This window comes from Platichthys flesus, chromosome 17 (assembly GCF_949316205.1).
Source record: "Platichthys flesus chromosome 17, fPlaFle2.1, whole genome shotgun sequence".
Taxonomy (NCBI): domain Eukaryota; kingdom Metazoa; phylum Chordata; class Actinopteri; order Pleuronectiformes; family Pleuronectidae; genus Platichthys; species Platichthys flesus.
Window position 1 is genome coordinate 5,405,342 of NC_084961.1, and position 14,735 is coordinate 5,420,076.

A 14,735-nucleotide genomic window follows, 5' to 3' on the forward strand; every position below is an offset into this window, starting at 1 on the left:
GTCAAATCCCTGTTACAGTAATTCCCCCTCTCTCTCCGTGGAGTCCACACACGGTTGAGGAGGACACTTGATCCTTTACTTTGTGCAGAGATGAGAGGACACGTGACATCCTGTGGAGGGCAACGTGCCAAAAAACCAGGCTTTGATATCTGCCGGAGCACAAAGTGTACTTCCTCCAGTCACCCATAAAAAAAAAACATTCTTCACGTCCGCGGGGAGCTGGTGTTGTGGTAACGTTGTGCGTGTTCCTGTTCGTCGCAGCCTTGTGGGAATACATGCTTTAAAAAGAAACACACAACAAGCTGCTTTTGTTTAGGGCTCATTGATTTTTATCACAGGACAATTGTGCACAAATGAGTTCCCTCTAGTGAGCATGTGTGCATTTTCTATGATGGCTGTCCACTGCACACTTTGTTTGGCCTTTTCACTCAGGCTATGTGGAGGAGTGGGGATTTAGATTTATTAGGACATAATTCAACTACTCAAAATAAACGAAATTCAAACGTGCACATCTGTGTTATCTTACTGAATAATGCTCTCACGCCACAACAGCTGTGCTCTGAGCTTCACGACCAGGAGGGGAATCTTCATGATTCAGTGTCACAACAACTTCAGCTTCTCAAAGTGAGAACTGACACCAAATGAACTCATTTCAAGAGTCTCTGCCTGAATTTGACCAGTTTTTACAACCATCATGTTTCGTGTGTAACAACATGTGTCAGCAATGTCCTGTGGTAACAATTACTTGAGGCTATCTATTCTATGGACGGGGTATAACGAGGGGGTAATTGAGCCTGTCGGTGCAAGCTGAGAGGGGACACCAGACATAAGAGGCTGGGCACCACTGCTCTGTGTTTTTCCAAGATCAGCACAGCTCTAAAAAAAAAAACTCCTAAAAAGGCCACGTGTGTCCGGTATGCCCGGGCGCTCCTCCACCTCACAGGGGCTGCTTCAGGGCCGTTTGTCAGACCATCACCTCGTACAGACCTGGGAGCTGCCCTTGACGGGGGGGGGGGGGGGGGGTTCACTGCGTCGTAAAATCACCATGCATGTTAACCCCGGGGTGCATGGGTCAAACGAGCTGTGGCAGTGGATGTTAAGTGACTTCAAAAGCCGGCGTCCACACGCCCCCCCCCCGGCCGTCTGTCCCCCCCCCCCCCCCGTGTGAGGAATTTGCTCAACAGACCGGCTGGGTCAGTGGATCAAAAGTTAACAGACACACACGGGAGGAGAGTCACATGCAGACGCTCTTACATGCATGTGAAGAAGACCTCATGGAAACACACACGCACACAGTCGCCCACGGTCAGGGCTATTTTTCATTCTCGTTAAAAAGCTGCGGATTCATACAATATGTTGACAAGTCGTGTTCAGCGTTAAGATGACAGACGGGACGTGTGAGCCTTCCGGCGTCATCAGCAACCAGCCGAGTGACAATCTCTTTGTTTCCCCCTGCACACTCATATCACCTGCTCTCCAAATGGAGGCACAATGCAATTTTCACTTATGAATCTACTGCAGAGCAAATAGCATATGCGGTTTTGCCAGCCCCACAAACACACCCTGAATAACTACCCTGGGTCACGGACTCATTTGTTATTCCTTAATGTGCCACCACTCACCGGGGGAACACTGAGGCTGCCATGTGAAACGACCGAGCGACGTGAGCACCATACGTCTCACCGCGGCACAAATACCCAGACGCGGGCGCAGGCGAAGGAAATATTGAAATATATATTAAAGAATTATTTCTCGATGGAAAATAGCAACAACAAAAGTAATAAAACAGCAATAATGGAAGTGTTGTTGTGGAGAGCGCCACTCAGAACAAATCAACATTTATGTGACATCAGTCAGGTTTCCGTGGTGGAACTGATGCAATGATTTTCAATTACAAAACAGTGATGTGGAGTAATAGTTCCCTTTCCATCACGGAGCGCAGAGAGCCGCTATGAATCAGGGTTGGATTTCTAATAAATACACAGACTCCATTCACACACATATATATATACATACTGTGTATAGACTGAGCAGTTAATGATTGTAATAGTTTTTATTCTAAAAATTCAGTCATTGAATTATGTTCCTGTCAGACACAATAGAAAAACATAATGCTTCAATTAAAACTCTAATTATTGATCCACGTCCTTTTTCTTGTAGCTACACATGCACGTTAATTACATGTTGAATACATTTCCTTGGTTGGTTAACATGACAATCTTTACCATATAATTACATCACATTCGCAAACAAAGAAATACAAATTATAGCTTCTCAGGCTATAACGTGCCCCAGAATGGAATCTCTTTAAATGAGGTTTTACCATATGGAGGCTTATTTGTGATAATTGTGAGAGAGAAGAAAAAATAGAGGGACATTTCCTGGATGTGTTAATGAAACATGCCCCCCCCCCCCCCCCCCCCGCCCCCCGCAAAAAAAAAGAGCACCTGACAGCTTTGACAAACCAGCTCATAATTACATGTGATCCATGTGTTGTACACAGGAGCTCTTTTGTTTCCCCCTCTGTTGACAGCTGCCTCTGGGTCCTGGTTGATATGCATAAATTCACATCTGGACTTCGCCATTAATATTTCCATCATGGCGCACTGGTCTTGACACAATATGCGGTTGTGACAGAATTAATAGGAATATTTTGTGCAAAAACATAATATCAACATGTCACAGTGAGTTTGACCTTGATTTATTAAGTACGGGTGGAGGTGGAAGGAAAGAAAAGGGACGGAGTCTTGTGCCTGAACTTGTTTTGTCTTTAGTTGTGCACGTCTTCTGAAAACAGACCAAATGGAACAGTACCACAGGAAATCGTGGGGGGGCAGTGGAGCTAAAGATTGAAGTGAGACATTTTGGACTCACTGCAACTTTATCATGTGACTTCACCCGAGCAAAGGGCCAACAATTATCATAACCTCCCCCTTTAGGAATACTGATGGATGAGTACTGTGCAATTAGAAACCAGTGTTTATTGTGTGAAATCTGCATGTTTGCACTTCCGACAGTCTCATAGTATCTTCATTTACGTGAGGGACCCGTGTTAAAGAGAATAAGTGGCCTGTGTACTGTAATACTGACAAAACTACCAAAACCCCATGTTGCCGATCGGTAGAAGCTTTCTTTGATAACTCCCCGCAGCTAAGTGCTTCTGTTTACCCATCGCAAACAGCACATCATGAAACCCAGAGCCAATCTCTGTTGTGTATTTCTGTGAGAGCGTCATTAGCACTCGATGACCTATATAAAGGGGACGGCTGCTTGTTACAGTCTAATTATCACCCTAAACGGCCTGGAAGAGGAGATAATGTGTTTGTTATGGACACTAATGATACAGTGGAAGCAGAGTACCGACCCACCCTGGGTGTCCCGCCGTGTTCCGCGGCTCCATCGCTCAGATTCTATGAAAACTTGGGGAAACTCTCCTTAATGGTTTTTCCTCTTTCCGGATGGGAAGGGAGGAAGGATTAAACGAATGGGTCGGGAGAGATACAGGAGTACGAGTTCCAGAAGAGGAGAGAATAGGGAGGTAGTAATAAAACATGCAGTACTAACAGCCCCGGCGACCCCAGTGCTTTTATCGATGCTCGAGTGGAGCATCAGTGAAATGTAGTGGGGATGAAACAAGATGCTGCTGTGGCTTCAACAAACCCAGAGAGAAGTGTTCAATTCATGAATTCAGTCTATGCCCCCAGTTCAAATCTACTGGTAAAGCTGGTGTGACTTCCACTGTACAATCTGATACACTGTGAAAACACTAAATCAGTCTTGACTCAGAAGTGTCAGGTGTGTGAAGCCAAGACAAAGACGTCCCCACATCTTCGGATGCGGAAAAGAATCCATTTATCACGTGTGCGTCTTTTCTGCTTCTAGTCATCTCAGGTAGGTGAAGTCAATTCAGTCCTTTTCAAGTGTTGTGACAGATTGTTGACTGAACAAATGCAAAAGGAATAGAGGAAGGTTTTAGAAGCTGGCTCACAATGCCACACATGTTTCTGCCATTATCAGAACCAGTGAAGAGACGCGGCGAGGGACTGATATTCAGGTTCAGGTCGAGTGTGGTCACATTTGCAAGACTATCTACTTGATTTCTTTAAACAGCATGTGTCTGAATTTTCTCTTGGGCTTAGATAGAAAACTGTGGCGCAAGCATGACTACACTTTAAGGCAGGAACCCTTCCTTGCACCACACAAAGGAGGTACTTAGTTTATACAAATAACTTTGAACAACCCAGGTACAAAGGCAAGTATGTGAAGAATATCAAGTCACAGCTGCTGGTGTCGGGCTCTGCGTTCATGAAAAGCAGGTAAATCACAAGCCCATGACTCTCACCAGCCTCAAGAGAAAGGAAAGAGAAGAACAACGAATGGGAAACAACAGCCACAGGAGGCTTCGTGTGAGAGTGGAAAAGACTTACAGGGCAAGTGCAGGAGCAAAAACAAGAGAGAAATGAGGAGCAATGGCTGCTAATCAGGAGGAGGGGTCCCTAGTTTGTAAGCCAACGGCATAGAAGTGTCTAGACAGATGTCATGGGTCCTGGCAGCAGAGACAGGGACATCAGTGTCCACATGACAGTTTGACAGAGTGAGTGAACTCCGGACTCAGGAGGGACGGAGAAGAAAGGGAAATGGAGGGAAGGATGAGCACCCTGCGAGATGGAAGAGGGGGTCACCTTACCCCGGGGGTCATCACGGGTCGAGAGCGAGAGACGAGGAGACATCACATGTGAGAGAGGACTTTGAATAAACATCAGTCAACCGATGTCAACACCTGCTTTATGTCACGAGATAATTAACTGTCACACGTGTCCCTGCAGGTTTCGGGATTTCCATGAGCACTCCATCATTTATCACCGCTGTTCAAGAAGACTATAAAATTGGTTAATGCCACCGTCATGACAGAAGGGAAGATCATTCTCTGAGATAAAAAGCAGAGAGGTTCGAAAAAACACACAACGCCGCCGCCGCCGCCACTCGCCGAGGCCCACTGCACAACACTGCACAGTAAACACACAACGCAGGAAACACCGGCCTACTTTGTAAATCCTTCAACAAACCGTCTTGGCTCATCAGCGTGCTATCTGGACGGCATCTAATGAGCACTTAATTCCAGAGTGTCTGCATCATTAACACGGCCCGCTGTTTGATGCCACAGCTGTCGAGCAAGGCTTTCATCCCGACACCATGACAGAAGATGCGTGAGTTCGAGCGATTATATATGAATATGGTAAAGATATATGTTCACGTTATGTTTTTTGTGCAAATAGGGCAACAACGATTCCATGCAGTGTAGTGTTGTGTCAAGAATGAACAAACACACAATTATATTTTCATTTTAAAACAAGCATTTCAGCTCCATTTCTGTATTAATGCCCCGTTCATATTAACACACCTGATAAAGCACATCATTGACCATTCACCCACACTGGGCCTGTGCGTGGCGGTGTTAACAGGGAGGAGATTATCGACGTATAAATTACAAATAACAAAAAGGCAATTGTGAAGAATAAGATGAGGGAATTCTTTCATTTGACCAGTAATGAAGTGGAACTGGGGAAGTGCTCTTCTCCGGTAGTCAGGTTAACAAATTAGGACACAAATACCATCCGAACGTCTTATTTTAGACTACAACAAAGTCCTGGAGTTCTCAAACTATAATGGAGACAGCAGATTTTCCAAACTTCTCCATTTTAGCTGCTCGAAAGCTAAAGAATTCTGTGGACGACAGGTGTAGCATCTCAAGGAACTTCAACGTGGTCGATACGTTGCACCGGAAAAGGTGCAGAGTCAGCGTCTTCACTACTAAAATAAAGAAGAAGAAGAAATAATATCCATGTTCAGCCCAGGTGCCATGATTCCCTCACTGTTGATCTGAGCTGGAGACGACTGAAACCTGTGGCTACTGCAGAGTCATTCCAGTGAATCCATTGTTTCCATTCCCATTGTAGACATAAGTCGGATGTTAGTGGGTTTATTCAGTGAAAAAGTTTCACCGAAGGAACCAGAGAGAGAGAGAGAGAGAGAGAGAGAGAGAGAGAGAGAGAGAGAGAGAGAGAGAGAGAGAGTAATGTGTTTACTATCCCAAACAGGCCTTTTGAAAACAGGGCACTCCAGGGCCCCGGCATCTCCTCCTGGTCAGTCGGCCATGACAACAATCATGATGACCCACAGCACCGGCAGTTTACCGGCGTTTGAAAGGTGCCATTCTGTGTAATGGCGGCGGGTGATTGCTACGGGGGCCTGCAGGTGTCAAACAAGACTCGAAAGAGAGAGAGAGAGCGGGGATTTGTTAAATGATGTCCTCCTACCAGACGAACCAGGGGGATTAGTGTTCATCACGTCATAGTGTGATTAACAACACCCACCTCCTTCCATTAGCCTGACCTTGTTAAGTGTGTGTGCTGTGATTACATGGTCTGTCGCTATCTGGTGTTTCCACCATTACCCACGCCGGCCGCTTTTGGTCTTTGCAGCTGTTGCTGTTGAGAGCACTTTGTGTTGTTGGTAACGGTTGTTGTTGTTGTTGTAATCGGTGTGACCTTAAGGCTGCCTGGCTACACTTCCCTGCATCCCCCGCTCTCGCCTTGCTCGACTCCCCCTACTCCACTTCTCCGCCGCTCTCTCGCCTCTCTTGCTCATATCCCTGGCTGCTATAATTAGAGTAATTGGAATCAGATGATGCCGGCTTAATTGGTAAGGAATGCAGACGGGGCTACGGGGCTTTTCCGCACAGGAAAATCAGCTGGAAGAGAGAACACGAGACGGTAGGGAGGCACAGGGGGGAGGAGGAGGAGGAGGTCTGCAGTCACGCATTCGGCCGCTCTGGCTTTAATAAAATTGCCAGGATTCTGTGGTAAACACACAAACATATTACGAGGACTGACGTGGGTCTGAATGTGGTCATACGTTGGCATCGTGATGTCAGGAAAAGGCAAACGCACGAGAACTGAGTTTGGCTGATGATTCAAATCAACTGGAGTCTGGTTTTTACACAGTAATGAGTCCAAGTTGAAATTCAATCTCCTGATCTGACAACATTGCAGAGTGAAGGCCAGAGGGCTGCGGGGTGATAACGATACATATTGCATGATGAAAGTTGGATACACACTTGCCAACAAAGAGCCACAATATTAAAGGTTAGAATCCGTCGGTAAGAGGGCAAGTTTCATTTAAACTGTGCCAGAAGCAAATTCTCTCTCCGAGTTGAAAGACAGCGCAGGAGGGAGGGGAGGAGGAGAGTGAGGGAGGGAGGGAGGAGGAGGAGGAGGAGGAGGAGGAGGAGGAGGAGGAGGAGAAGGAGGAGAAGCTGCTGGTTTCATTCTGCTGAAAGTCACAGGTGAAAGTCAACCTGATTGTTTGCTGTTCGGCACCGTGGCCACCGATGCGTGGGAGGAGTGTTCGATTCCCTGCAGGCACGTGCAGCCTAATGAAGGAAAGAGTGGCGCACCCTTCTTCTTCTTCGAGAGCAGGGGCCTCCCTCGTTCACACCCAACCTGTAGGGAGCGACGGCTGCAGCTGGCCTCCCTATCAAAAGGGGGCAGCGTTGGCATTACAGGTGTCCTCATTGGAGTTGGCACCCAGTATCCGGCAAATGGAGACGTTCATTTGTCAGGTTCACGCACTCTCCGTCTCCGAGTGCATCTCATTACCCTCGACATGGAGGTGGTTAACCGGGGTGAGACAACCGAGAGCGTGTCTCCATCTTTGTGGCTCGACACAGGGCTGGAGATGTGTGTGTGCAGCTCTTTTGTTTCGCCTGCTGCTGAACTGCTCGGAGCCTTTGTCTTCCCGCGTCGCTCCCCAGATCTCAGTTCGTTACAGAGCGTAATTATCGAGAGCGGCCTCCCCAGCCGACGCACAAAACTCATTAAATTCCACTAGCCTGCTTTTTTTTCGCTGGCACGCTCCTCTCGTCCCATATTAATCTTCCCTCCGACCCAAACTTTAATTCTCGGGGAAAAATGTTTATGGGAGGAATAACTGCTTTCACCCTCACATGCAATATCTGCCCGTGTTTATTGTGTCTTTTCTTCTTCCGCTTAAATTCAGCGTCGGCTTGGGACGTTGTGATCCAAGGTCAGGTGGGATGAGTGGCTGATCAGATGCGAGGGGTCGCGGCGGCAGGTCGAAGATGACACCTGGGCACTCCCTCTCTTTCCGCTCGCCCTCTCCCTCCGTCATTGTCTCTTTCCCACCTGTGCGCCTTGCCTCCATCTCCAGACAATGACCAGCCTCATTTTCCCAGACTCCCTCCTGCAGTCTCCCTCGCCGCTAACACAGGGCCACACAAACAAGGTCGTTCAGGCGGCTGTAAGAGGAGGATGTATCATTTACCGGGAGATGGATGACACGACGTCTCTCCGCAAAAAGCTTTTATTTTGACCAGAAGTATTACCGCAGCCCTCCAGCTCTCCTTCCCCTCCTCCCCTCTAATTGAACAAGGAGGCAGAAGACAACTGCCACTTGTGCTGTGAAGGAAATTGCCTCTTCAGGACGACGGGAAAAATACACAAACCATTGTTGAAAAAATTGGTACGTAAGTGTTCAACAACCTGCCCGTAAGAGGCCCGGAGACAAATTGAGGAAATTGAAGATGGCCGTCCTTGATGACCGATCAGGCCGCTGGTGCAGAGTGCAGCAAACCTCCTCCCATTACTTAGATATGAGGCGCTGGAGCACATTGGATTTCTTTGAGAAGACAGCAGTGGAGATCAGGCCGAGCTACGGGTTTTCCCAATGGAATCAAACATCTCACTGATTGTCTGTGCGAAGCCTCAGACAGCGTGTGTTCAGTGTTGGACTTATCTTTAGTTGTTAAGTTATTATTCTTCTGTATTTTTTTTTTTTTTAAAGTCATGCTCCAGGGATGAAGAGCTATTGGATGGATCATTAAAAACTTTCCTCAGACATTCACGAGTCTCACCACGGGATCGTCATTTGTGGTTTCTAATTAGAAAATGTAAAATGAAACTATTGAGTGCGTTATAATAAAAAAAATCAACGGAAAAAGAAAATCCTTTAGTCCTTTTTTTGAGATTTAAAACAAACCCGGATAAAATACAAAATCACACATTGAGCAATATGATGTGTGATTTTTTTTAGAATTCACTGCAATTGGATATTTACGACCATTAAGTAATTGAATAATCTTACTTAACTTGTTGAATAAAGGCAATTTTATGCTTTTTTATGGCATTAAAACTTAATATAAATAAAAAAAGCTACAATTATACTCCAACCAGGGAGTCCTGTAAATGTCTCTTTATTTAATATAACAACTGCACGTACGAACTTTCAACAGGAACCTGTCATCTATATAGGATAAGATATATGTAGTATAATCATCACATATACTACAGGTGTGGAAAGACTCGAGGTAATAAAAAGCCCATCGCGAGGTCCAGTGCAGCCGAGCACGGTCTGGTGTGGTGCAGGCATTGTGTGCGGTGCAGCGTTGTGTGCGGTGCATTGTGTATGTGGTGTAACTTTCAGGTCCACATCGCTGATGTAGCCGAGCGGACTGACAGCTCCTGCAGGGCTCTCGGGCCGGATGAGGGCAGCCAGAGCTCCCGCGGGTCCGGCACCTGCCAGATGCAGCGGGATGTGAGCGGGTGACGACGGGATATCAGAACCTCTCTCACCCGCCTCAGCCGTCCACAGAAAGAGAAATCTCACCAGGGCCGGGCGGAGAGACAGCTACAACTGGGACTTCCGTCTGGCATTTAATTTAACTTAGCTGATGGGTGACCGGCTGCATTACCTTGACATTTGCTTCAACACGTCATGTCAGCCGGTGGAGGACACCGGCAAATTAGAAGCACCGTCTCCGTGTCACCGATTTTTAAACTCTATATGTGATATGTGATTTTTTTTCTTTTCTTAATCGCATTATCTTTTCATCACCGAGATGATGAGTTTTTAATTAGCCATAGAATAATCTGCACCATGGTGACCTTGAGAGGGGAGAGGCAGATAACAGAGCGGAGGAATTGAGCAGAATGAAGTACAAGTACAAGGGAGCAAAGTAAACACAGCTTGACAATGTACTCAGAGTACCAGCCTGTTATTATCTAAGTCTACATCAACTGAGACATCAAAGCAAATATCGGAGAGAAGACGAAGTCCAGCCTCCAGGATGTGAGCCTCCACGGCTCCAGTGGCTCCAGTCTCCCAGTCAAGACCATTCAGTCCCATTAGCAAACTGTAGGTTTTGCTAATGTCTGAAGCTACCCAGGCAGGTAGGAGTCCTCAGTCACAGTAATGGCCTCAACCAACTCTTTGAAGCAACACTGGCTGTAATGGCGTCTGAAGAGAGCGATTGCGGGGTGCAACGCTCCGGGGACTCATTAGCGAGGAGCGGAGCTATTTGAAGAAGGACGTGTGCACGGAAGAATGCAGGAAGACATAGTGTGCATGAAGTTTTGCTTTTTTTTGCTTTTCTTCTGCTGTGTCTTCCTGTCTTATAAAAAAAAACTGAATGGCTGGAGGGTGGAGCTGAACCAGGGCAGAGTGGGACAAACTGGTGGCTCGTTGTGGACAGGGGAAGTCGGCAGGGACACCGGGGACGCCGAAGAGGCACCGTGAGCCACGGGGGGGAAGCCTGGACGGAGGGAATGTGATGAGTTGGCAGGGTGCAGAGGAGATGGAGGGGGAGAGACGGCCTGGGAAGGAGAGCTAGTCGGAGTGGGAGTAGTGGGAGGCAGCAGAAGTCCATGTTTTAGCGTTGCAGCAGGATTCAGAGCTGGGGCTGCACATACATTAGACTTCGGCTCCTGTTATGTCAGTCTGATCCGCGGTGGCCCAGTAACCGTGAGGGGGGTGGGTGGGGGGGGGCCTGCCTGGTCCGGATGGAGGCTTCTTGAAATATAAAAAAAATCCTATTGAGCCTTTATGAATCTGCAGAGCGAGCAATGAGAGCAAACTGAGCAAGTCCTTCAAACAAGAAGATCCTCTCCTACAGTCCAGCTATTCATATACCTCCTCTCCCCCTTGTACACACTGTACAGGATTATCCACCTTCCAGAGAGTCAGAGGTTCGATTCCAGGCTCCTTCAATACGTATTCTGAAGAGTCCTTGTCCCTGACGGCTGCATAGTAGAATGTGTGGAAGCAACTTGCACTTCAATAAGCACAATATGAATGTAGTTGATTTTTACATGAAGCTAATTCAAATAATAGTTTCATTAAAGTACGAGTTCTTACTCATGGAACAGCCTATGTTGGATAATAGTAAAATCATGCGCCACATATCTCATGATAACATTTGAACTTGTTTTTGCCTCAGTCTGTGTCACAATATTTCATCAACTTCAATTGACCCAAATCCATACAAATGACTGAAAAGAGACATCCATGAATCCATTTCATCCTGCACTTTGTCACATAGAAGGAAAAAAGAAGCCGTGTGAGCAGCGAGTGCTGGAGTGTGAGGTGTTCGTTAACTGGAAGATCTCTTCCTTTAAAAAGACCCCCAGCATTTACATTCCCCCTAAACCCTTGCCTTTCATGCCAGGCCTGCTTTCAATATCAAAGCTCCTTTTGAGAGCCTCTGGTGGAATGATAACAGAGAGAAGGGGTCTTTAGTGAAAATGTAAGATCTTGAAAAGAGGGAAGAGATGAGGAGAAGAGCGGAACAGGGGGAGGGAGAACGGGGGAGCCGGAGAGACAGCATATCAATCACCCCCTTTAACTGACACACGTATTCTGAAGTGATCTGTTTTCTTTTACATCTATTTTTTTATTTTAACATGCAGGGAAACGTGGCCACGATGCAGCGAGGGTGATAAAACATCATTAGGCTTCCGTGAAGGAGACGTTTCTGGAGACAATAGGATCCTTTCTGTCAGATTGCACACAGCGGCAGGGTGACATGACTTGTTCGGGGAGGGGGGAGAAGATGGAAGCGTCTCCTGTGTATGCTTGTATGTGTGCATTTGTGTTGTATGTGCAGGGGGTGATTGTGAGCGTTTGCGGTTACTGTATATGTTCGCTGTCTGTCAGGAATGTTGTGTGCACCTGGAAGCTGTTTGAGATAAACCAAAGCTGTTTGGGATTACTGGAGACAGGGCAACATGCATACCGATCCATGTACACATGTACGCATGAGTGTGTGCGAGTGTGTGGTCCGCGCGGCCTCATTTGTACGTGCATATGTTGGGGGAAATAAAGTAGAAACAGAAAATATACAACACGACGCACACAACCAGAGCGCAGAGTAATTGCCGGTCGTAAAAACTGACAGCATTCCGGAGAAGACTTGTTATTTTTGACGAGGCCGAAACAAAAAAATAAGGAAAAACGTTAACGTTGAGAGAATTCATGTTTACCACCGACATCGATGAAGCCGAGTTTGGCTTCGTATCATTACAGACGTCTCCACTCGTCGGGCTGGAGGTGTTTGTCCGTTGTCTGAGTCAAATGCAGAACAGACTGTGTTTTTCTGTTTTCCTCTAATCCACTTGATTCTGCCCGGTGTTGTCTAATCTGGTCTTGTTTTGCATCAATCCAGCCTCTTTTTCTGCTGACTCTTCTGTTCTCTTACAGTTTTACAGTCTGTAAATATGAGATCCGTGGCTCGGATGGTTGGACGAGGACAAAAAACAAAAAAAAACGTATGATGACTATGAAGGAAGGGCGTCAGAGGTGGGATAGTTATTCTAGCACAGGCGGGATAAGAAATATCAGGAGTAGAATTACAATACGAAGCCAGAGATAGAATTACATTTTTGAGGCAAACCTGCAACAAAACACTTTTTGGCAACTTCCCCGAATTGAATATATACTGTAAATATATATGACATGTTTTTCAGAATCTGGGTTTATTGCCAAGTAGGTTTATATATACAAGGAATTTGTGTGTCTTGTTAAGCCTATAAATAAAGAATGTAAAAATAAGGCATCATTATGACTTATAATTTGGACCATGTCCCATCCCTTTACCTGGAGGAAGTAGGGTCTATGTTGCAGCTAGCCACCAGGGGGCAACCGAGCTGCTTTTGCTTCACTTAAGTCACATTATCGATGTAATCCATGTAACCCAGTATTTAATTCATTGTTATTATAATACTGATCATAATAGCTACTTTTAATCGTAAAAAAAACTTGGATTAAGGAAAAATGGATTTGAATTCCCCTTCATAATTTATAATGGCTGAAACATATGTGTTGCATGTGTGTGTGTTTGCTGCTGTGTGACCTCTGTGTTGCATTCAAGGCATCAGGGGTCACAGAGCAGGCAGGGTGCGCCTCCTCTATGGTCTCTGTCCAGCCCTCTCATCATCACTCACTCCCACGCTGTAAACATCACCCTGCAGGTTCACCCCCCCCCCCCCCCCCCACCAACCAGAGGAAGCACGCCACAACAGGAGGCTGTACGTGTGAAGGTGAGTGTGAGAGAGAAGGCGTGTTGTGATATTTATTTGTGCACGTATCTTCTACCCCAGTACATTTCCACACATGTACTGCAAAGGAAAGCTCAATATGTATTTGCATGGAAGTTGGATTAAGGAGCTACGGGTCTATAAAAACAAAGCCTCTAATTTATTAGTTAAAAGGCCGGACACAATTGCCCCACGTCAGCAGTTTGACTCTGTTTTCTAAACCTGAAATCCAAGTCCAGCAAAACTCCTGCCGTCCACTTCCTGCCTGGAGAGCTGTGTGAAGGACCTCCACACAGATAATGACTTCTCCTGCTTGTCCCTTTTTTCCTTTTCTGCTCTCAGCTCTAACAGTTACTCTGCCAGCAGAAGTGGTTTGACCCCAGCATGGTCTCTGGCTTCCTGGTTACTTCCTGGAAGGGCCCCCCTGGTAAACCGGGCAGGTCCCGAGGACTCTGTGGGGGGGGAAGGCCACCATGAAGGACTTGTTGTTGGGATGCTATCTGTAGATATTTGGAGGCAGATGCTTGAACGGATATTTCATTTTTCTGTTAAGCTGCTTTCAGACTTGCACTGAACTCCGGATTATTCTCCTGAAACTATCTGGAGGGGCTGTTTGTGGGAACCTGAATGTACCAATGAGTTGTTCCTGCCAGAGCTGCTTGTAAAACCTATGAATAATGTGCAAGTGAGCCCATGTGAGAATTCAGCAGGATATTGGAGGAACTGGAGGATTTACAGCGAGCGAGCGATGCTAGCACAGAAATTGAAATAAACAGAAATACCTTATGAATGAAATTGAGTTGCCATGCATGTATATGAGAGCATAATTGATACGTCATCTCCTGCTGCTCTGCCCATGGGCCAGAGCATCACCTGAATGGGCCGGAAAACAGATTTACTCACAACTACTGTCTCATAAATGTTTCGCTTTGCTCTCCCGCGCTCATCGTTGATGGTTGAACCAGTTTGGATGTTTACAGTAATGCTCCGGGAATAAACATCTGAATTTAAACTCAAACCGTCTCCGCGTCTGGTTTTCCTCACCCTCACATCTACTTCTCCCATTGCACACACACACACAGACACACACACACACACACACACACAGACACACACACAGTGAGCAGTTGGGAAGTGAAAACCGCCAGAGGTCTGTCCTTTTTCTGTAAAGGTATCAGAAAGAGACAGTAGCTCCTGAAGCATCGCAATGGCAATTTTCTCCCTTTGTGTTCCTGACAGGCCTTGTACCCGCAAGAGAGAGAGAGAGAGAGAGAAGGGAGGGAGAGGGAGAAAAATATGGAGGTTTCCCTTTGGGAGGGAGTCAACGACATGCCGAGGGCTTTTCAG

The 14,735-nt window shown here is 46.5% G+C and overlaps 1 protein-coding gene across 1 annotated transcript in view; it reads right to left on the minus strand.

The window, feature by feature from the left end:
* LOC133972785 (RNA-binding motif, single-stranded-interacting protein 3-like) overlaps positions 1–14,735 on the minus strand; it is a gene marked incomplete in the record, with an annotated part of 235,040 nt that overhangs the window by 63,199 nt on the left and 157,106 nt on the right.